This window comes from Balaenoptera physalus (genome assembly GCF_965194825.1).
Source record: "Balaenoptera physalus genome assembly, chromosome: 12".
In the NCBI taxonomy this organism is placed as follows: Eukaryota; Metazoa; Chordata; class Mammalia; order Artiodactyla; family Balaenopteridae; genus Balaenoptera; species Balaenoptera physalus.
Window position 1 is genome coordinate 46,511,185 of NC_138897.1, and position 21,570 is coordinate 46,532,754.

At 40.9% G+C, this 21,570-nt stretch overlaps 1 long non-coding RNA gene across 2 annotated transcripts in view; it reads right to left on the bottom strand.

Moving 5' to 3' along the window:
* The window catches only part of LOC309639212, a 64,443-nt gene that overhangs the window by 32,002 nt on the left and 10,871 nt on the right, over window positions 1–21,570 (bottom strand). For both annotated transcript variants that reach the window (XR_014251515.1, XR_014251516.1), the window contains exon 3: window positions 19,070–19,177. This is a non-coding gene — a long non-coding RNA (uncharacterized lncRNA). The remainder of the gene's footprint in view (window positions 1–19,069; window positions 19,178–21,570) is intronic.

The window sequence follows — 21,570 nt, forward strand, 5'->3', positions numbered from 1 at the left end:
AAGCATATTACCTCACTCCTGAGACCCATTCCTCCTGTCCCAAGCCAAACATCCCTTGAGTGGAAGCCTTGGAGAGGGACACAGTGGCAGGCATTTCATTCCAACTAAACAGATCCCAGATGTACCTGGAACCCAGAGTGGGCATGGCCCCATGCCCACCCCCCATTGGCCTTGCCACTGGGAATTTATACTTGATAATAAGTTCTCTGAGAGCAAACTGATAGAGGACTTTGAGTTTTCCATGAGTCTGTGGTTGGCTGTTTCCCTTAGTTGCAGAATCGATTATGCAGGGTGGTCAGTGGCTGGCCTCACAGATCTTATGGTGGGAATTTCAGCCCCAGCTGCAGATAGGGTTTAATTACATGCAGTCATCACCCTTCTCTTGAGAGGTATCCAGCCTCCTGGTTTCATTAAGGATATTTGGAAAAGAAAAAAAGATGCACTCCACGTGAGACAGAGAATCCAAGGACAGCCCAGAACCAGACAGACATCAAACTTGTCAACAGCAACTACTGATATGAGGGGATCATGGAATGCTGATTTTGAAAGTGTTACAGAAAAAGAGCTTTGAACTAGAATTTTATATCCAGCTATATTACTATTTATTTATTTTTAAAAAAACAAACACACAGACTCACTTTACAGAAGCTTTTTTTTTCAGCCATGCTGCACGGTTTGTCGGCTATTAGCTCTCTGACCAGGGATTGAACCCAGGCCACGGCAGTGAAAGGGCAGAGTCCTAATCACTTGACCACCAAGGAATTCCCTATATTACTATTTAAATGTGAGGATGAAATAAAGATATCCTCAGGCACACAAAGTCTACAGAGTTTTACTAGACAGAAAAAAAACAAAAACAAAAACAAAAAACCTTCTTGAGAGCAATCTTGGAGGAAAAATTCCAGCAAAAAATAAATAAATAAAGAGAGGAAATTTGGAATAAGGGATATAAGGGTGAGTGCATAATTTGGTGAAGTTAACTGTGGTGTAAATATAAAATTTACTACTGTGTAAATAGGCAAGAGTTTCCACTTTTGTTTTAAATGAATATCCTCTTAAATATGAATAAGAAACCAGAAATCACCTGACAGTTTAATTGACAATCACCTGACACGAAATCTGGAAATCAAATAAACAGATAAAAAAATAAAACTTGGAAACAAAGACAATGAAGAGAGCAGAAAAAGATGTTTCAGAAGGAAGGAACAGAGAAAACTGAGGGAAGAGCACTATCAAAGAAATAATTCAAGAATGTACAAGATATTTATGGAGACTATTAAAATCTCAAACTAAGAAAATAAAGGAAGGAATATTTGCTTCCACTCAAGATGGAGTAACAGGGACTAGATTCTATACTCCTGTCTCAAACCAACCAACCAACCAACCAAGACACAATGTATGAAACAACAGGTTTAAAGACTCCAATGGGACATCAGGTAACAAGAAACATTAACCTGCAAGACAAGAAACAAACGAGGTGAGTCCTGTGGCTGTCCAGCTTCCTGCCTTGAGAGAGTTTCCAGGCTGCAGTGCAGGGAGAGGGAACCCAGGCAGCGAATAGCAGTCTCCCTGAGTTGGGGAGCTGAGAGTCACAGGGAGATCGAGGTGGCTAAAGTGCTTAGGACAGAGAGGGAATCCCAGAGATCTGCAGAGGGTCACCCTTGGGTATTCAGCAGAGAAATGACCAGCACAGGACTCAGAAAACTACCTAAAGCTAGGGGAACAAACCTATCTGAAAGGATTGGAGAACAGCACCTGGCACTGGCACCGAGCTGGGAACAGTGCCTATTCCCACCAGCCGGACTGGAAAAACTCATAATTCACAGGACATTGAGTGGAATACTCAGGAAGGCCTTGCCTCAGTAAGGGGAAATAGTTAGCCCTGAACTAAGCAATACTCTGGACCCACAAGATCGTAAAAGTAAGAATTTAAAAAAACAGACTTCTTCTAAGAAACGTAACTGCATCCCAGACAAACATGAAGAACATTCACAGATGGATAAAGAAGATGTGGCACATATATACAATGGAATATTACTCAGCCATAAAAAGAAACGAAATTGAGTTATTTGTAGTGAGGTGGATGGACCTAGAGTCTGTCATACAGAGTGAAGTAAGTCAGAAAGAGAAAAACAAATACTGTATGCTAACACATACATATGGAATCTAAAAAAAAAAAAAAAAAATGGTTATGAAGAACCTAGGGTCAGGGCAGGAATAAAGACGCAGACATTGAGAATGGACTTGAGGACACGGGGAGGGGGAAGGTTAAGCTGGGACGAAGTGAGAGAGTGGCATGGACTTATGTATACTACCAAATGTAAAATAGGTAGTGGGAAGCAGCCACAAAGCACAGGGAGATCAGCTCAGTGCTTTGTGACCACCTAGAGGGGTGGGATAGGGAGGGTGGGAGGGAGATGCAAGATGGAGGAGATATGGGGATATATGTATATGTATAGCTGATTCAATTTGTTATAAAGTATAAACTAACACACCATTGTAAAGCAATTATAATCCAATAAAGATGTTAAAAAAAAATTCACAGAACAACAAAAATAATATATCCAGCACCCAATAAGGTAAAATCCACAATGTCTCAGAAACAAAGGTCACCAGGTAATGAAAAGAAGCAGGAAACTATAATTCACAATAAGGACAATAATCTATCAATTGAAACCAATCCAGAACAGACAGTTGTTAGAATAAGCAGACACAGATATTAAAACAATTAAAATTGTTTGTATATATTCAAAAACTTAAATAGAAGTATGAGATATATTGATATTTTTTAAAAGACCTAAATCAAACTTCTAGAATAAAAATTACGATGTAGGAAATGAAAAATTCACTGGATGGTATTAACGGCAGGTTATATTTGACAGAAGAAAAGAAGAAAAAAAAGACCCTCAGTGAACAGTGGGGCAATTTCAAGCAACCTAACATATATATTAATGGAGTCTTCACAGAAGAGAAGAGAATGGAAGGTCAAAAAGGCATTTAACTAAATCATGGCTGAAATTTTTTCTAATGTTTTGCAAACTACAAATCCAAAGATCCAAGGAACTCAATGAATCCCAAGCTTTAAAAAAAAAAAAAAAAGAAGAAGAAGAAAACTACACCAAGTCACAAAATATTAGGAAAAAATAAAAAACAGTGATGAGAAAATCTTAAAGGTAGCTGGGGCAGGAGGTGGGGGGATGTTAATGTACATAGAGACAGAGATAAGAACCACAGAATTCTCATTGGAAACAACATAAGCAAGAAGACATGGAGCAATATCTTTAAAGTACTGAAAAGAGAAACTGTTGACCTTAAATTCTACACCCAATGAAAAAGTATCTTTCAAAAAATGAAGGCAAAATATAAATATTTTTAGACATACAAAAGCTGAAAGAATTCATCATCATCAGACGTGCACTGTAAAAAAATGTTAAAGGACATCCTTCAGGCAGAAGAAAAAATGATGTCAGAGGTAAATCTGGATCTACACAAAGGAATTAAGGCGCCAGAAATGGTAACTACATGGGTAATTATATAAGATTTTTTCTTATTATTTAAATTTTTTTAAAAAACAACTGACAGCTTAACAAAAGTAATAACATTGTATTGTGGGGTTTATAACAGATGTATAAAATGAATGACATAAATGCTAGGAAGAGAGAAACATAAGTAAAGTATTGTATGTGAAGTGATATAATATCACTTGAAGATAGATTGTAATAAGTTAAAGATATACAATATAAACCCTAAAGCAACTACTCAGATATTAGAGAAGAAACAATTCATGAAGTTGAAGATATACCAGTAGAAACTATCCAATATATACATATAAAACACAGAGAAAAAAGACAAAATAAATGAAGAGAGCATCGGTGAACTGTGGGATAACTTCAAGTGGTCAAATATACACACAACTGGAGTCTCTGAAGAAGAGGGGATAGAGAGGATTCGCAGGGAAAAAAATCTGTAAAAATAATGGCCAAAAACTTTCTAAAAGTGATGAAAATTATAGGCCTACAGAACTAAGAAACTCAATAAAACCCAAGCACACAAAAAAATAAGTTACACCAAGGCACATCATAATTAAATTTCTCAAAATCCATGATAAAGAGAAAATCTTAAAAATAGCTAGCAGCGGGAAGAAGACACATTACATCGAGACAAAGAACGACAGCAGATTTCCCATTGGAAAAAAATCAAGATAGAAGACAATGTAGCAACGCTTTAAAGTATTGGGGGGAATCCGTCAACCTAAAATTCTTTACTCAACAAAAACACCTTTCAGAAAAGAAGGCAAAATAAAGCCTTTTTCAGACGAACAAAAGCTGAAAGAATCTATCACCACTGATCTGTACTAAAGAAATATTTAAAGAAGTCCTTCAGGCAGAAGGACAAAGATACCAGATGGAAACTGAATTTATTCAAAGGAATGAAGAACATCAGAAACAGTGACTGTATGGGTAAATATAAAAAACTTTTTCATTCTTTAAATCACATTATAAGATAATTGACTGCTTAAGCAAAAATAATAACCATATATTGTGAAGTTTAGAAGTAAAATATATGACAACAATAGCACAAAGGCTGGAGGAAAGATATGGCAGTATATTGTTGTAAGGTTCCTATAATATGTATGAATTAGTATAATATCACCTGATACATTAAAATGTATACTATAAACCCTAAAGCAAGCACTAAAGTAACATGACAAAGAGTTATACTTAGTAAGGCAACAAACGAGATAAGATGGAAGCATAAAAAAAAAAAATCATCATTCAATCCCAAAGAAGGCAGAATAAGAGGAAAAAGGAACAAAGAACGAATGGGACAAATAGAAAACAAATATCAAGATGAGAGACTTAAACATAACCATACCAATAATCACATAAAATGGAAATGCTCAGATTGTCAGTTTGCATAAAAAAGCAAGACCCAACCATATGCTGCTTATAAGAAATGGAATTATATTAGAAATCAATTAGAGAAAGATCTCGGGAAAACCCCAAATATTTAGAAACTAAATAACACACTCCTAAATGACCCATGAATCAAAAAGAAGTCAAACAGAAGATTAGAAAGTATTTTGAAGAGAATGAAAATGAAAGCATAACATAATTTGTAGGATGCTGCAATAGGAGTAATTAAAAGCACTCTGTTTCTCTGAGTTTGATTTTTTTAGATTCCACATATAAGTGATACCATCCAGTATTTGTCTTACTCTGTCTGATTTATTTCACTTAGCACAGTGCATTCAAGGTTCATCCAAATTGCCAAAATGGGGCTTCCTTGGTGGTGCAGTGGTTGAGAGGCTGCCTGCCAATGAGGGGGACACGGGTTCGGGCCCTGGTCCGCGAGGATCCCACATGCTGCGGAGCGGCTGGGCCCATGCGCCACAGCTACTGAGCCCGCGGGCCACAACTGCTGGGGCCCGCGTGCCTGGAGCCTGTGCTCTGCAACGGGAGAGGCCACCGCAGTGAGAAGTCCATGCACCGTGGCGGAGACTAGCCCCCGCTCGCTGCAACTAGAGAGGGCCCACGCCCAGCAACGAACACCCAACACAGCCAAAAATAAATAAATAAAATAAATAAATTTACAACTTGCCAAAATGGCAGGGTTTTCTTCTTTCTTATAGCTGAAAAATATTCCATTGTAACTTTTTTTGGTCACTGCTTAATGTAAGACTTTATTTTTCCATCTCCATGTTTAATATGGGAATAAAAATAAAATCAGATGAAAAAATATCAGTTCATCCATTGATGGACACTTAGGATGCTTCTGTATCTTGGCTATTGTGAATAATGCTGCAATGAACATGGAAGAGCAGATATCTCTACAAGATCTTTATTTCAATTCCTTTGGATATATACCGAAAAGTGGAATTGCTGGATCACATGTGGAGACTCCATACTGTTTTCCATAGTGGCTGCACCAATTTTCATTTTTACTAACAGTGCACCAGAGTTCCCTTTTCTTCACACCTTATTCTACACTTGTTACCTCTTGTCACCTCTTGTCTTTTTGACAATAGCCATTCTAGGCATGAGGTGATATCTCATTGTGTTTTTTTTAAAAATATTTATTTATTTATTTATTTGGCCACCCCGGGGATTAGTTGCAGCATGTGGGATCTAGTTCCCTGACCAGGGATCGAACCTGGGCCCCCTGCATTGGGAGCTCGGAGTCTTAGCCACTGGACCACCAAGGAAGTCCCTCATTGTGGTTTTGATTTGCATTTTCCTGTTACTTATCATGCCGAGCACCTTGAGGAATCTTAAAGGAAACAGATAAAAACAAAAAATTCCAAGAGATGCAAATGAAAGAGAATGGACTAGAAAATTAAGAGTTTAGTCCAGTAGGTCAAATTATAGGATCCTAAAAGCAAGTGCCATTGATGTAATTAAAATATACATAAAAGAATACCATAGTTTTTAAAGATTAATGAATTATGCAAGTATGTACACCAAACATATCAGAGTTGGACTCTGGGTTGGGGGGCAAATGGGAGTGGCACTCAGAGGTGAGGAATACACAGTTAAAGCAAAACAGAGCTCACGTGGACTGATTAAGACAGTATGGGTTTATAAGGAGTATCTCTGACCTTCTGAAGACAGAAAGGGAAAGTTAGGACTAAAAGGAATGTGGTGCTTAAAAAATGAGAAAATAATTCAAAAGGTCAGCCATGTGGAAACAACTTTGAAAAGGAACTTGTTTATTTTCTCTTCCCTCTCTGCTTTACTGTCTCACTCTGGCTCCAGAGGAACAAATCAAAGGGGAAATAAGATTCATTGCAATTGGATTATTTTAAAATGGTAATTTAATGTTTCCTCTCAGGGGAGTAAAAGTATAGTGCAGGCTGAAGCTGCCACTTATCTAAATTTCATTTCACTCATAGTAAAGTAGCGAGAGACAGCATGATTTATACCTATACCAGGAAATTGTGAGAAAGACTTTTAGCAGCAGTATTCTACCAAGAAACAAGGCAAGGATGCCATAAAAACACCTTCAGTATTTCCCATCACCTGTAGGATGAGATCATTCACCATCCTGCTCCTACTGACTATTTCCAGGCTCAACTTCTATCCCAACCCTAGTAATTGTTGCCCAACTTCACCCGAACAGACTGACTCATTGTTCTACCAACAGACCTTAAGATTTCCTGACCACCTGCCTAGGAAACATCCCTTGTCAATGCCTCTTTAGTGGCCTGCTCAATCCTTACCCATCTTCTGTAATCCTGTCATCTTTCTCTTGTCCTAAGTTAATGTCCCATTTATGAACTGCTAGAGCATTTGTTTTCTACACCATCCTTTGGCAGATATTTTTTTTTTAGCATTTTGAAGATATCATTCCATTGTCTTCCAGATTCCACTGTTTCTGTTTAGAAGTCAGCTATAAATATATAGTTTAATATCTTTCATCAATTTTTGAAAATTCTCAACTATTAAGTTTTCAAATACTACTCTGTCCCCCTCATCCTCTCCCCTCCTTATGAGACTGCTTTCTGTAACTTCTTTGTCTCTTACCTTCACTTCTCAATACTGTATTCTGGATATTGTCTTCCAAGCCATTAAAAATTCATTACTTCTCTCTTCAGCTCTCTATTCCACTGTTAAACCCATTCACTGACTTACTAATTTGATTGTTGTACCTACAGTTCTAGAATTTCTCTTTTTTTTTTTGAAGATGCTCAGTAAATGTTTATCGAATGAGTTGAATGAAGATAACTAGTTAAACTCCACAATGCCTCAGATTAAAAGCATGTAGAAAAACACCCACAAATGAACATTTACAATGTCTTTTACACATACTTCTTTCACTAATATACTTGATGTTTTGTAAACTTTATATTTGTTTTCATTTATTTTCTAACAGCTTTGGCACTTTTATGGAATAAAATGGATTTCCCAAAACTTTATAAAAGTATACATACAAGGGTATGACCTCCAATGGTTTAACTTGTGATTTTTTTCCTGGGAACCAGTCAGGTCCAAGATCAGAGACCCTGCACATAGAGATGAACCTGGAATACTGCACAACAAAACACTCTCTTTTTTTTTTTTTTTTACAGTTTATATTTCTCTGTCAAAATACTCAGTTTCATCTTTCATCTCTTAATGAACACAGCAAGCATAATTATTTTCAAGTCTGAGTTTTATAACTTCATTCTGTAGATCTTCTGCGGGTCTCTGGTTTCTGCTGGTTGTTTTGTTCTCTTGTATGCCTGGTTAGTTGGTTTTTTGTTTTCGTTTTTGTTTTGTTTTGTTTTTCAGGTGAAATTCACATAACAGGGACTTCCCTGGTGGTGCAGTGGTTAAGAATCCGCCTGCCAATGCAGGGGACATGGGTTCAAGCCCTGGTCAGGAAAGATCCCACATGCCGCGGAGCAACTAAGCCCATGTGCCACAACTACTGAGCCTGCGCTCTAGAGCCCGTGAGCCACAACTATGGAAGCCCATGTGCAGCAACGAAGACCCAATGCAGCCATAAATAAATAAATAAATAAATAAATTACAAAAAAAAATCTCACATAACATCAAAATAACCACTTTAATGTGCGCAATTCAGTGGCATTTAGTGCATTCACAATGTTGTGCAATCACTTCCTCTATTTAGTTCCAAAATGTTTTCATCACCCCAACAGAAAACCCTGGACCTATTAAGCAGTTGCTTTTCATTTCCCCTCCCCCCAACCCTGGGAACTACCAATTTGCTTTCTGTCTCTATTTATGTCCTTATATTAAATGGATTTCTTATAGGCACCGTGCAGTTGGGTCTTGCTATGCTTGGGTCCCTTTCCTGGTACTGTCACCTGAAAATGCTCAAAGCAATAAGCTGGGGCAATCATTTGTTTCCTTTATCTCAGGGATCACTGTCCTCTGTTGCCTGATGTCTAGGCTCTTGAAAACCATTGTTTCATATATTTCATCCATTTTTTTTCTTTTTTCTTTTTCTTATTTTTTGGTTGTTTCAGGTAGGAGGGTAAACACAGTCTCTGCTACCCCACCTTGGCCAGGAGCAGAATTCTGCTACCTTTTAAAAACATAATTTATGTGCTTTGGTTTAGCAGTTAAATTCATTCTACTCAATTTTTATTTTAATTAATTAATTCAATTTTAATTTTGTTCTTTTGAGGCATGATGTCATTTAATCACATTTTAAACAATCCTGACATTCACCATCCTGAAGTCCTTCCCTGGTAGCTTGTATTGTTATAAAATACACCCATTTCTTCCAACTTAACCTCCCTTGCCTGCAACCTGCAAATGCCAGTCTCCACACCCTTTTTTCCCTGGGAGCTGGAACAAACAGCATGGGTTTATGCACTGCTGAAGGTGTCCCTAGTCATCAGATACACTCTGACTTTAGCTGGTCTCTCTCCTAAAATTGGGATCATCACCCCCACCAACGCTTGGATGTCCATAGACCCCATGGGCTCTAGGCAAGCCTCTTAGAGCTCTGGGGAGGTTTGATGGAGTTTCAGGTGTGGGTAGATTTTTAAAAATAATTTCCATTTACACGCAGATTTTTCTGAGTTTTCTTTCTCCTCTTTCCTCATCCTTGAACTTTTTCCCCCATCAGCCTGTAGTGCTTCTAAATAATCCAGATGCTGTCCAATCCCACCCACACTGTCCCCGGGTGGAACTTCATGTCAGAGCCACGGTGCTGTAATGTACATGTGATCAGTTGCCATCACGATCTTGTCAGAGGCAGACCTCCATGAGCGTCCCTACTTACAGGCTGACTAGATAATCACATCGGCTTTAACATGCTCCCACCAAGGAGCATTTAAACAAAAAGCAGGCTTTTTGTCATGCTCAAACCTCGCCCATCATAAAAACACCTTCCCTGCTGTTATTGCCCCATCTCTCCCCGCCCTTTCTTAGCCAAAGTTCTTGAAAGAACTGTCTGAATCTGCTCCTTCCATTTCCTCACGCCTGACCCAGTTGTCATCCACCATCTACACCACACCCCTGCCCTCCCCTGCCTTCCTGAGCGTCTCTCACCAGCTCCTGCAACCACCCTTCAGGTCTCGTCCTGCTTGCACCCGCACACCACACCCTCCTCTTCCCCTGCTGTCTGCCACCCCTCCACTCTTTCTGCCCCTCCCTTCATTCCCTCCCTGTTTTGTTGATGGGCCTGGGGGCTTATTCCCCAACGCTTCTCTCCTTCCTGGAGAATCCATGGGGTCCTGCAGCTTTGATGACCCCACTCCTGGTGGAGGGTTAGGGATGAAGAATAAAGACTTTGTAGACCAGGGGAGTGTGCCAGGCCTCCTCCCCAGCAATTTGCCAGCTACTGATCTAGGCCCCGGTCAGCTCAGGCTGTGTGTGTGTGTGTGTGTGTGTAAGGACCAGAGCTTAATAATTGGATATCACACTGCAGCATTCCAGTCATTCCAAACATCCAAGTCCATTTCTAATCCATTTCTCTCCCTTGAAGTTGAGCTCATGCCCTGAAGACTTTACCACTCATGATTCTCCTTGTGGCCAACCTCCACTCACCTCACTCTGTAGCAACTGCAGCACCTGACTGACTGACCTGGTCCTCTTACTGTTACAGGAAGGGGGGCTGCTTCCAGGGTCTGAGAGTGGGCTCTTGTCTAACACTTGGAAATGAATTGTCCGAGGAGACACACGTGCTAACAAAGCAAGAGACTTTACTGGGAAGGGGCACCCGGGTGGAGAGCAGGAGGGTAAGGGAACCCAGGACGACTGCTCTGCCACGTGGCTCGCAGTCTCTGGTTTTCTGGTAATGGGGTTAGTTTCCGGCTGTCTCTGGCCAATCATTCTGATTCAGAGTCCTTCCTGGTGGCGCACGCATCACTCAGCCAAGATGGATTCCAGCGAGGAAGATTCTGGGAGGTTGGTAGGACATATGGACTGGCGTCTCCTTTTGACCTTTCCGGAATTCTCCTGGTTGGTGGTGGCTTGTTAGTTCCATGTTCCTTACCAGGACCTCCTGTTGTAAAATAACTCATGCAGATGGTTACTGTGGTGCCTGGCCAGGGTGGGCGGCTTCAGTCAGTGTTTCTCCTAACATTACCTGTCCCCTGTCAATTCCCTACAATGGATGAACCACCACACTCTGGTTTCTCAGTCCTTCACCATCTCTACAGTCGTCCTCTCCTTACACCTCAGCACCCACAGCCTAAGCCCAGATCTTATTTTCACAAGTAGATGCCCCACTTCAGAAGCTTGCTGGGGAGCCTGCTGTCCTGGCACCTCCAGCTCCTGTGGCCCCCGCTCTCTACTAATCCCAGCTCCAACACCTGGACCCATGGGGCACGGTCTGCAGTGCTGGTGTCTCCCTTTCTTCCTCATCTGGCCCAGACTACCTGTGGTCCAGCATGTCACCACCTGCCATCTAATGCCCTTCTTGCAGCCTTTCTCTACACGGGGGTGAAACCCCAGTGCTTGTTAACCTTAATCATCCAGCCATCGGACCCAAGAAGCAGGTATCAAAGGGACAGAGATGTCACAAATCTCAAATGAGCAGCAGCCCCGCCAACCAGGGTCTCTGCACTCCTCGGTCACAGTCACATCCACTCCCTCTGAATAGTCTATTTCACACCCTCCCTTCTCCTCTACCCCCCATCCTATCCAGCTCAGCAGAGATCCCCTGCTTCTGGGAGATGTGAAAAGCCCTCTGCTCGTCTTGGGGCTCGGCATCCTGCACTAGAATAAAGCCGACAGCCACTGTCGCTCCTTATGGCCACTCCATTGAACTCCTAACTCTGGCGTGGATTGCCAGCCTGGCCTCTATAAGAAGCAAACGGGCTTCATGGAGATGGGCTCAGACAGCATCACTCATTTCCCCTGAGGTGGGGCTAGTTCTCCCCTGCCCCGAGGAGAAGCGCTCCAGCAGCTCTGAAGATTTTTCTGGTAACTTATGAGTAACCAAAGATCCTCTAGTCACTGCAAGGCTACTAATTAAAGTATGGTGTCAATAATAATAATAATAATAATAATAATAATAATAATAATAATAATAATAATAATAATAATAAAACTAAATTTCATGTTTGGGCTGGGTTTCCCATCACACCTGCAGGGGAAAAGGTCCTGATACTTTTCTGTTTTCTCGTCAACCTCGTTTATGACTTTTGCCCCACCCTTTGCTGTGGTTTCTGACCCCACCCAGGGTGGAGGTGAAGGTGGGGCAGGGAGTCCTCGTACAACTTGGAATTCCGTGTTGCTCTGGCATCAGCTCTCTCCATGAAGCAAGCACTTTCCTCCCTGAAGTACTTTTGTGGGTTTTTTGAACACCTAGTCTCTGGGGATCTCTTTCCAGGTCTGTCACTTCAGACTCCTTCCTCAGCCTTTAGGTGTCTGATGGAGCCTCTGTACTCTGCTGTGGGGCTCTGCTCGTCAGGCAGCCTCCTTGGTTGGGATATAAGTTGACCCCAGGCCAGCTTTCTCATTTGAGTGGCCTGAGCCTGGTCCTTGCGAAACACTCCTGCCTTCCCTCTGTCACTTGGGAAAGCAGCACCTGTCATTCAGCCTGAACTGGGCTGACGCAAGCCCCGCTTCTCAATCCTGCCACGCTTGATTGCACGTGCAATGTGTGAAGAGTTTACTCATGGCTGCTGTTGTTCTAAAGCAGGAAGACAGCAAAATGCCAGGAAACAGAAATGTCTTAAGGGGAATGGACAATCTGACCAGTTTGACACATCAGTGAAGGTTCAGCCTCCCCTCAGGCCCGGAAACACTGTCCCATTGCAGGCTGTGTGAGATTTTGTTCCAGAATAGAAATGAAAACATTTATATACGCCAGGTGGTTTGTCATGGCAACCAATACGGTGTCCTTTGACCCATATTCATATCTAGAAACCAGATTATGAGCAGAGATGGTGATGACTCCTCTGGTTTGTCCTGTGGATGCCACTTGCCTGGAGCTGACTCCCCAGATGGTGAAGCCACTGCAACCAGAACTGAAACCACTCGCTCTTTCGAACAGCGAGGAATTTAGCACAAAGAGCTGTTGACTGAGGTGTCCCAGGGCTGGGGCGGCATGGGGGTTACCGGAGGAGACAGACAGAGGAGGGAAGCTATGAGGAAGCTATGAGGAGACAGAGGAGGGAAGCAAAACCCGTGCAGCATGTATGGCGAGTCATATTTGACAAACTCAGAGGAAAGAGCTTGAAGGAGCCTCTTGGAGATCATTCAGTCTGCCCTTGGCAATCCCACCTGAGTGTCACAGATGAAGAAATAATAATAATAGCTACATTTTTTAGCACTTCCTTTTAGTGTAAAGGATTTCCTAGATGCTTAGGAAACACTACCTCATTTATTGTTACCTCATTTACTTCTCAGGACAATCCTATGAGGTAATTGCTCTCGTTGGCTTCATTTTACAGGTGAGGAAACTGAGACTCCCAGAGTACCTTCATTTCCCCAAGTACCCTGGCCGGGAAGGTCAGCACCAGGAGGCGGGCCTGTGCATCGTGACCCCTGTGATTTCCATCACACCATCACACCACACGACAGACAAGCTCACTTGGAACCAGGTTTAAGATCTGAAAGGGCAGTGCAGAACTTTCTCATGTTTCAAGTTCAGAGTCCATAAGCAGTGCTACTGCTTTGGAAATATCAGATTGAAATGTCGAGGATACAGCGTGAACACCTGGCCACAAAAGGAAAAGCAGAGGTGTGAAAAGAGCGTCAGCCATATTCACCAGAGCCCCAGGGGTCCTGAGGGTCAGTCCCTTTCCAGCCCTCCAGAAAGGGAGCTGACTGGGCGACAGATGTGAGACCAGGGGGAAGAAGGACAGCAATCCTGGTGTTGGGGAGGAAGGTCCAGGAGAGGAGAAGAGGCCTAGAGACCAGGGAGCAAACCCTCAGATAAGTGGAGAAAGCCTGAAAGAATAAGAGGAAATGGCCCTGGATAAGGAAAGGCCTCTGTGAGGAAAGGGTGAAGCGCACCTGAAGAAGGTCATGGGGGTGGGGCAGGGCAGGCAGGGGTGGTGTCTGTGTGAAAGTCATGGGCCCTTAAGGGAACAGAGCAGACTGCAAGGGACAGAGAAGGGAGAACAGACCTCAGAAACTGCCCAGTGTTTGCAGGCAGAGTGTTGGTTAAGAAACCTTCGCCTCTTTCATCATGGCCCCGAGTCTGCTGGTGAAGAATTTCCTGCATTCCCACAGCAGCCCTGGGCCCTCAGTGCTCCCACAGTTGATCTCTCCATGTTCAGTCTATTCCATCGCTCTGCCTCATCCAGTGCATCACCCCCAACCATGCCAACCTCTCGGAAGGAACACCCCAACTCATTATCTGTGGGACTCCTTGGGCCCTTAGCACACCCTCCAAATGTATTATTTTTGTTCCCTCTGGGACCCCACTAGATTGTGAGTGCTTAAATCATGACTTCTTCATCTGGGTATCCCTTCAACAGCTCCTGGACCTCAAAGACAGTTGTTTAGATGTTAACAATAGTAGTTTGTTAACTCTACCAAAATGGAAGTAAGTGGTAGTCCGTGGTCACAGCCGAAGGCCCTGGCTGAAACAATGGATTTGACAATCTTATTCACCTTGCGCCCTCTCGTGGAGAAGAAGGCAAAGAACACTGTACTACTACCTTGGAAGATGCGGATTTAATTCTTTCCCTACCACCACCTCCTCCTCCTCCTCTAATTATACTGGTAATACAATATTAATAAATTAAAATATATTTAACTACAAATATATCTTTCAATATTTAATTTTAATTTAATATTAGTCTGTATTTATATATAATTATTCTAAATATAGTTATAATAGGATATTAATAAATCATCTTTACCATATTATGATTTATGATTTTGTAAGTATTATTCACAGATGAACCAGAAAGTATTATATAATTATATTTTCCTCCTGGTAATATCCTTGTATGTTCTTGCTCCTTGAAGATCATTACATTGCTTCAATTTTTTATTTGCTTAGTCTTCTACGTATAGTCAAAATTAATGTCCAAACTCTCTGATGAAGCTGTAAGGTCCTCTCAATATTGTTAAACAAATCTGGAACCTTCAAAAATACTATTAAAAATTACTGGAACTGAGTAAGATGTTGGGGGGAAATAGGTGAAGGAGATTAAGAGGCACAAACCTCCAGTTATAAAATAAATAAGCTATGGGATATAATATACAGCGTAAGAAATATGGTCAATAATATTGTAATAGCTTTGTATGGAGACAGATGGTTACTAGATATATTGTGGTAACCATTTCATAATGTATGCAAAAGTCAAATCACTATGTAGTAAACCTAAAACTAACATAATATGATACATTAACCATATTTCAATAAAAAGTTAAAAATACATTAAAAATTTAAATTTTTTATTGAAGTATACTTGATTTATAATATCGTGTTAGTTTCAGGTGTACAGCATAGTGATTCAGTATTTTTGCAGATTATATTCCATTATAGGTTATCACAAGATAATGGGTATAATGGGTATAACCTATGCTATACAGTATATCCTTTAAATTAAATTTTTTAAAAATAAAAATGACTGGAGCTATCTTCAGTGCTACCACTTAAAATGAGACTAGTTATTTACCCCCTCATTTGGTGCACAGCTAAAATCCTGAGATCCCACACTTGCTTGCCTTTTCAATCTTTTGATGAATAGAAGTTCTGAATTTTAATAAGACAAATCTGTCATTTTTTCCTTTTTTGGTTAGTGCTTTTAATGTCCTATTTTTAAAATCTCTCTCATCCCAATAACTTGAAGATGTTTTCCTACGTTATATTCCAAAATCTTTATTTTTTGCTTTGCACATTTAGGCCTAAAATTGACTTGGAAGTTATTTTTGTGTATGGTGTGAGGTAGGGATAAAATTTTACTTTACTTTTTCTACATAGATAATTAATTGATCCAACATTATTTATTGAAAAGACCACCTTTCACCCACTATTCTGCAGTGCTACTTGTGTCACTCATCAACTAACCATGTATGTGTGAATCTATTCCTGGTACCTTTAATCTCTTCCATTGGTATGTTTATTTATTCTTACATTAATAACACATTTTTTAGCTACTGCAGAGTTTTAATATATCTTTATAGCCAACAGCAAGTCCCACCACCTCATTCTTCTCCTTTAAGAGTGTCTTGGCTCTTCTTCATACAACTCAACTTCAAAAAACCAAACAACCCAATTAAAAAATGGGCACAAGACCTGAACAGACATTTTTCCAAAGAGGACATTCAGATGGCCAACAGGCACATAAAAAGATGCTCAACATTGCTAATCATCAAGGAAATGCAAATCAAAACCACAATGAGATATCACCTCATACCTATCAAAATGACTATCATCAAAAAGAACACAAATAACATATGTTGAGCAGGATGTGGAGAAAACGGAACCCTCGTACACACTGTTGGTGGGAATGTAAATTGGTGCAGCCACTGTGGAAAATAGTATGGAGGTTTCTCAAAAAACTAAAAATAGAACTACCATGTGACCCAGCAATTCCACTCCTGGGTATATATCTGAAAAAAAAAAAAAAAAACCCACTAATTCGAAAAGATGCATGCATCCCGATGTTCATAGCAGCATTATTTACAACTGCCAAGATACAGAAGCAACCTAAGTGTCCATCAACAATTGAATGGATAAAGAAGATGTGGTATATACATATACAATGGAATACTATTCAGCCATAAACAAGAATGAAATTTTGACATTTGCAACAACATGGATGGACTTGGAGGATATTATGCTAAGTTAAATAAGTCAGACAGAGAAAGACAAATACTGTATGATATTTATATGTGGAATCTAAAAAAATACAACAAACTAGTGGATATAACAAGAAAGAAACAGACTCACAGATATAGAGAACAAACTAGTGGTTACCAGATGGGAGAGGGAAGGGGAGAGGGGCAATATAGGGGTTAGGGATTAAGAAGTACAAACTATTAAGTATCAAACAGGCTGCAAGGATATATTGTACAACATGGGGAAAATAGCCAATATTTTATAAAAACTATAAAAGGAATATAACCTTTAAAAATTATGAATCACTATATTGTACACCTGTAACTTATATAGTATTGCACATCAACTATACTTCAATTGAAAAAAAGAAGAGTGTCTTGGCTCTTCTTAAGTCTTTGCATTTCCATATAAATGTTTGTATCAGCTTTTTAATTTACAGAAAAAGTGTTGAAATTTTTATTGGGATTGCATGAAATCTACAGATAATTTTAGAAAGAACTGTCATTTTTACAATGTCAGGTCTTCTAATCCATGAACACAGATGTCACTCCATTTATTTCAGTCTTTAATTTCTCTCAATAATTTTTCCATTGGTTCCTAAACAATCTCATCTATAAATTTTATTTTATGGACTCTGTTAGATTTTTTAAATTGCTGTAAAAGATACACAACAAAATTTACCATCTTAACCATTTTTAAGTGTACTGTTCAGTAGTGTTAAGTATACTCATGTTACTATGCAACCCATCTCCAGAACTCTTTCCATATTGTAAAACTGAAACTTTGTATCAAACAACTACTCCCCATACCCCTTCTCCCAGCCCCTGGAAACCACCATTCTACTTTCTGTCTCTATGAATTTGACTACTCTATTGATTACACTCATATAAGTGGAATCATACAGTAGCTGTCTTTTTGCGACTGGCTTATTTCACTTAGCATTATATCCTCAAGATTCATCCATGTTGGGCTTCCCTGGTGGCGCAGTGGTTGGGGGTCCGCCTGCCAGTGCAGGGGACACAGGTTCAAGCCCTGGTCCAGGAGGATCCCATATGCCGTGGAGCAGCTGGGCCCGCGCGCCACAACTACTGAGCCTGTGCTCTGGAGCCGCGAGCCACAACTACTGAAGCCCGCGTGCCACAGCTACTGAAGCCTGTGCGCCTAGAGCCTGTGCTCCGCAACGGGAGAGGCCACTGCAATGAGAAGCCTGTGCACCTCAACAAAGAGTAGCCCCCGCTCGCCACAACTGGATAGAGTCCGCGCACAGCGGCGAAGACCCAACGCAGCCAAAAATAAATAAATTAAATAAATTAATTAAAAAAAAAAAGATTCATCCATGTTGTAGCATGTGTCAGAATTCCCTTCCTTTTTAAGGCTAACATTCCATTGTATGTTTATGCCACATTTTGCTTATCTATTCATCTGTTGATGGACACTTGTTGGCTTCCATCTTCTGTGAATAAGGCTGTTATAAACATGGATGTACAAATATCTTTTTAAGACTCTGTTTTCAATTCTTTGGGGTATATACCCAGAAGTGGAATTGCTGTATCATATAGTAATTTTATTTTTTAATTTTTTTGGAACTACAGTATGTCATTTTAATTCTTATATAATTATTTTTAAGTAGTGGGGGAAAGTCATATTATGATACAATGTACTAACCCAGAATAAAATATTTTACATAAATCCCTGCTCTATATCAAGCAAAACTTGATGAATTTTAAAAAATTTCCAAGTAATTTTGAGTAAGTTTGACATATTAATGTCAAAGGCGATCTCTAGTCAGATTAGGTTGGGAAACACTGTATTAGCTGAAACAGTAAATTTGGAGCAAGAAACAGACAATCAGTGCGGCAAACAAGGGCAGTTAATTAAGAGATATTCATTGCGTGTGTATTCACGTGTGTATTTTTGGTGGATGACGCAAAAAAGGAATGAGACGTTGTCCTAAAAGAGCTTAGGATCAAATGGACTGGGGCTGGTGGAGGAGCAGTGTAATGCACCAAATAATGAGAGGAAAATTATATTCAGAGTACAACTAGATGCTAAATGTGCGATATAGTCAAGTTCTTCAGGGTCATGAGAAGAAAAAAATCACTACAGAATAGGGAAATTGGAAGAAACTTCATGGTGATACAAGCTGTGTCTCAAATTGGAGAGGACAAGAAGAGACACTTAAAGGTTCAAAGAATAGCTGGAGCAGTATCACAGCAATACAAGTGAGGAGAGAGAGCCCTCTGGCTCTTCAGCTTCCATGTGCAGCCTTCTACACAGCTTTGAACTTCTGTACATCAATAAAACACCTCTAATTTTTCCCGTAACAAAATACAACTTTCTGTATTAAAAGTAAAGTTCTCACCTCTTCTTCAAAATGTAGAGGCACACAGTTCCAACAGGCACCATATCCATCAATGGTTATATTAATCACTCCTCAAATTCAGGTGGAGTCCCACTGAATATTCTGTTCCTAAAGAATAAATTGTAAAGTTAATTTTCAACTACATGTATGTAACATAAAAATAGAAAGGAGATAGAAGAAGAAAATGTTTAGTATATTCAGTAAACTCACATATATGTAGGGAGAATATATATGAAGCTACTACTGCCATTATTTCTGTGTTTTGTTATGAGGCTGTCAATGGTACCCCTCTCTTCCTTCTTCCACTGCCCAGTCCACATCACATTTTCCCCATCCTCAGCCAGAAATTCAGCTGGTTGGAGTTCATTACTTACCAGAGTGACCCAAACCTTCACTCCCAAGAGGGCTTGAGTCTTCAGTCCTGCCTTTCCTGGTTTCTGTAGTTTTCCAGTAACTTTCGCTATTAGGCATGGAAGTACTAAGAAGCACTCCCAGATAACTCCCTGGGTTTCAGACATAGTCCTCCTTGCCTGCATTGTGTAGTAGCAGCCCAAGTTCAAGTACCTCATTTACAGTAACCCCCACCCCTTTTTTTCTGGCCAGTGGGTGAATAGTATAAGAGGTCCAAAATGTCCAGGAGGCATTCTCACTTTCCAATTCAATTGAACCATTGTGTCTGCTGGTGGAAACATTCCTCCCCTGGGGACTATGACTTCCAAACCAGCGATGCTCAAAGTTTCTGGGGAAGGAAGAACATTTCTTCTTAGTGAGTTTAAGAGTGAAAGGAGCCACTCCGACTTCCTCCCCTTGATGCCCAGATCCATGTGTTCTGGCTACAGGAGAGAGAACATCATATAACAGTCACTGATTCAAAGCCTATACTCTACCCTGTTAAGACAGAATCCCATTGTTCTGGGGGGTTGTCTCCCAACTGGCACCACAACTGAATCGTCCATTCCAACTTTCAATTAGGCCAACGGCTCCAGGTGATGGGGTATGTGGTAAGACCAGTTGATTCCATGGGCATAAGCCGATTGCTCTATTTCCTTTGCTGTGAAATGAGCTCTTTGATGAGAAGCAGTGCTGCGCAGAATACCAAGATGATGGATAAAGCATTCCGTAAGTACACAGATGGTGGGGCTGAAGTGTTATGTTCAGGGGAGGCAAATCCATGTTCAGAGTCATGAATATTCCAGTGAGGATGAACCTCTGCCTCCTCTATGAAGAAAGAGGTCCAATGTAATCAATCTGCCCCAGGTGGCTGGTTGGTCCCCATGGGGAGTGGTGCCATTTGAGAGGTTTACCTTTGGCCTCTGCTGTTGACAGGTTAGACACTCAGCAGTAATGCTTGTCAGGTCAGTCTTGGGTAGGTAAAGTCCGTGTTTTTAGCCCACGCATAGCCTCCATCCCTGCCACTGTGGCCACTTTGTTTATGGCCCGTGGAGCAAGCACTGGGGTGACTGGGGTAAGGGACTGACTTACATATACCGAGTCTGTCATTTTGTTTACTTGATTAGGAGCCTCCTCTGCAGTGCAGTCATGGCTCACTGGATAGAAAGGAGTCACTGTTGTGCCATGGTAGTGCATCTTGCTGGAAGTCTTCCCTCTAGAGGCAAGGGAGTATCTCACTAGAGGCAGTGTGCTACGAAACTGCCTGAGAGGGTGCAGGAGAAGACTGCTGCAGGGAGAGCTGCTGCTGGATCCTGGAGAGCCACAAGCTGAGCCAGCACACCAGAACGGGGAAGGGAATCCCCTTCCTCCTGCAACGTTTCTCCAGCGCCCCCTACTGACAAATCGTAACATCATGTTTGTGGGTAAAGGGAAAATATTTAGGAGGCCAATTTCAGGTTTACAGAGCAGGCAAAGAACGGTGAATTGCAATAAACTGCTAAAAGGCAAAGGCACACTGAACTGGGTTGAATAGTGTCCTCCCAAAATCCATGTCCACCTGAAAGCTCAGAATGTGACGTTATTTAGAAATGGATATTTTTTGCAGATGTAATTAGTTAAGATGAGGTCATACTGGATTAGGGTGGGCCCTAAATCCAATGAATCCTTTAAAAGGAGATGAGACAAGAAGCCACACTTAGAAGGAAGAAGGCCATATGATGACAGAGGCAGAGATCGGAGTGATGCAGGATTGCCAGCAAGCATCAGAAATTAGGAAGAGGAAAAGGCCCTTCAGAGGCAGTATGGCCCCGCCAACACCTTGATTTCAGACTTCTAGCCTCCAGAACCACGAGATAAATTCTTGTTGTCTGAAGGCACCGTTTGTGGTAATTTGTTATGGCAGCTCTAAGAAACTAATACAGCACCAAATGTTTAGTTGCAGTTTGTAGAGAACCAACTCATAAATGAACATCTGGAGCCCCATGCTTCGGGAGAGAGGCAAGAAGCAAGACTCCACATAGACAGTGTGCTAAACACCCAAGGTTACAGCAGACTGTGAAACTCTACCTTTTGTCTCCCTCCCATTGGGTTTTACTGTCTTCCCAGACATG